Raw genomic sequence first — 3563 nt, forward strand, 5'->3', positions numbered from 1 at the left:
CAATGAAGCCTTATCACAAATGCTGGACTGTGACAGTGACAGAGCACATTTCAGAGATAAAGGACAATGCTGTTGAAGATCACGATTGTGAATTTGTCTTTGGTGAAGAAGATTCTGAGGAGTCTGCCATACTATCCCCTCCATCAGATGGAGAGAGCATGCAACAACCATCATCCAGAGAAGAGAGGATATGAAAGCCTAAAGATGGTAATATAGAATGGTCACCATCACCACAACAAAGTCAAGGAGGACTGTCACCTTCCAATATAATCAAAATTGTTCCAGGGCCTACACGATTTGCTCTGCCCCCCTCGACAAGATAGGTAAACCAGCACCACTTGTGTAGAATGCAATAAATACATCTGCAGAAAGCACACACGTACATTGTGTTCAACATGTGGAGAGAAAGACTGAAGGGATAATTTTGACCAATATGGTCATATCACACCTAAGTGTTACTGTTACTGGGAAATACAAGAAAAATGCCTACTTGGGGAAACAGAAAATGCTTGTTCGTGAGAAGGAAACATGTTTAATAAATAGTTCTTAAAAATCAAGTTTTTTAAATCAAATGTTCTTGTATTTCTTCTTTCTGAAAGGTCTGACGACAGAATTAAGTTTTGGCTGTTTTTACTTGATTCTTTGACTGTCTTGAGTGTGGTTAAACTGTGCGGGTCAATCTGACCCATACCACAATGGATGTCATTTTTTTTCAGCAAAGCAAAAGCGTTAAATAATTTCTCTTGCCCGTTCACACTCTGTATAGCACACATACACAATCCAATCCCAATTGTCTCAAGGCTTAAAAATCCTGTTTTAACCTGTCTCCTCCCCTTCATCTACACTGATTGAAGGGGATTTAACAAGTGACATTAATACGGGATGATCACTTGGACTCACCTGGTCAGTCTGTCATGGAAAGACCAGTGTACATTTCACATACACACATAATATATGTTGGAGTGTATTTAAAATATATATATATTTTAAAGAAATACATTATTTGGCCAATTTCAAATATTCACATGTATCCTAAAAAAAGCATGTAAAAAATATATTTGAAATGTATTTTTTTCTTCCTATGGGTTCTTTTGAAATTAGCTGTGTTGACGTAAAATTGTCTCCTTTCCTAGAAATGTCCTACAAATCATGGTGAGTGCACAGGATGTATTTTTTGGTAAAGGTTCAGTTTCCGTGACATGGTTATTCCATGGTATTACATATTTCGTTAAATAAATCTGGCCTTCTGAGATTAATCAGGTTTATCTTGCTTCTCCCTATTTGCCCTCTTTGGGGGACATTTGCTAGCCTTATGTCTGACAGACAAAAGCGTTGTGGAAGACTAATGGTCATGTTTTTAAAATATGCTTTCCTTCTGGTGTGTAGCATTCCTACCTGACATATCAATCAAATAAATTCTGCTCAGAGGTGTATTATGATGCACAATACAAGCTCCCATTTCATCCAAGTGTTCGCTGAGCTGCTCAAGGCTTCTTACCGAATGAATGTCACAGGCAAATATGCATAAATGAATGTGTGTTTGTCTCTAGTTTTCTGTGAAGCTGCTCTTTAGGGATAGACAAAGATAAAAACAAAGTTTGGATAGGTGGATAGTGTGTTTTTATATATTTTTCATTTACAGATTTCATTGTCAGAATTGACATTGATTGTTGCTAATGGTTGATACAGCCTGTCTTGATTTGACATGATGTCGATTGTGTTATGAAATGGTAAACATAGCGAGGACATGTTACGTGTCACTTGTGTTATGATGAAAATGTGTCTGTCACAACATGAGTGCATCGTGTTTGTCATATTCACAACATTGTTATTCTGATAGCGATGGGACCTTGTCAGCATAAGGGTGACCAAATGCTTTATGGTTAAAAATACACAGCACTGTGTGAAAATATGTTATTTTCGAGATGGCTGAGTAGTGATTTGAAGGGCTTGTACGGATGGAACAAATAGACATGCCGACTGCCTCCTCTGTTACAAACAAAAATGTTAATTTTATTTTAGAAACCCCCTATCAGAGGGTCAATTAAGGCCAGGCACAGCAGGCTAAGAGAGATTTTTTTTCTTTAGTCTCATCAGACTGAAACTTTACCAGTTGAAATTATATATAAATACAACATATTATTGTATTACAAGTTTTATATATTTTAATATTAAAATAAGCAAATGAGACAAATCCTCCTAATATGCTAATTTGAATATTAAGATAATCCGTTTTTCAACACATTGCTTTAAGGAAGACTTTGGGGGTGGGTTTTATTGTGATAAGACACTCAAAGGTCAGACTTTTACAGATCAGTCATTCAAAATATTATATTTTCATGGAATTATTTAAAAAACACTATTCACATGTATGACAGATGCATATTTTGCATATATTTACAGATAAAATGACACTTAAAATCAAAACGTCACAGTATATAAAAAAGGCCTCAGTTAAAGTCTGACTATAAGACCTAAGAACCTGTATGTGGAATAATGTGAATGTACGTCCTTGGAAGACTAAGAAAAATTAATTGGCGCATGGGGAACGTGTCATTTTGAGAAAATGGCCGATAAAGATAGGCTAATGCAATTAAAATATATTTTCTATAAATTTGACAATTTATGTCACATTAATTAAACTCTTATTCATATATCACTTCTAAACTGACAAATACACATCAAATATACCCTTTACAAATACATTAGTACGTTTAATAGATTTGTTTCGAGCGATAGAGCATATGCTTTGAATACTGATCTGTTTCAAAAATATGCATTTTGGGCAAATTCTCATATCACTTTGTTCAATTTGTCAAATTCAAGGATGTTGTATGGCTGTTGAACTGTGCAGAACATTAATCAGCTATGCCTGCCCCATATGAAAAGCACTCTTTGAGTTGTTGCTGGTCCCGCTTTACATTCTTGACTTTGTCATGGGACCTGCGCCTACGCTTGGCACACTCTGTTGAAGCAGCATCAGCTTTCACAACACTCCTCACATCCTCCTCTCTGATTGCTTCCAGTGTCACCAAAGTGCTGTCAAGCCACAATTTGTCCATCACATTTGATATAGCAGTGGCTCCCTCATTGAAGGTGGCTACTGCCATACTGGCTACTGCGTTTAGCTGCTTCCTGCTCCATTGCGTTGCTCGAATCTGAGAAGTTTTGAGTACAGTGATCTGCATGTGAATCCTTCCATTCCCTGAACTCCTCCCCACTAATTCCACTTTTTCTTTTCATGACACATGCATGGCAGTATGAAAACAACACCTCATAGTCTATCACTAGACCTGTTACAATGTCTATTCACATACCTATCCTGTAGTTGGAAGTGAATCCTCTCTTGTGCCAAGTGCCATCGAAGGATACATGAATGTCTGTGATGGCATCCTCATCCTCCTTCAGCAACTGTGCTATGTCTGGGTCAATATCTGCATATATTCTTCTAATTAGCTTTGCAATACTCTCCATTGACTGTAGCCCTCTCTGAATCTCTAAAGTGGGGGGGAAAGATACTTATTATGATGTCTATCGGCACAGTCATATCTGCATGACTAAAT

The sequence above is a fragment of the Oncorhynchus masou genome, chromosome 18 (assembly GCF_036934945.1).
Source record: "Oncorhynchus masou masou isolate Uvic2021 chromosome 18, UVic_Omas_1.1, whole genome shotgun sequence".
Taxonomy (NCBI): domain Eukaryota; kingdom Metazoa; phylum Chordata; class Actinopteri; order Salmoniformes; family Salmonidae; genus Oncorhynchus; species Oncorhynchus masou.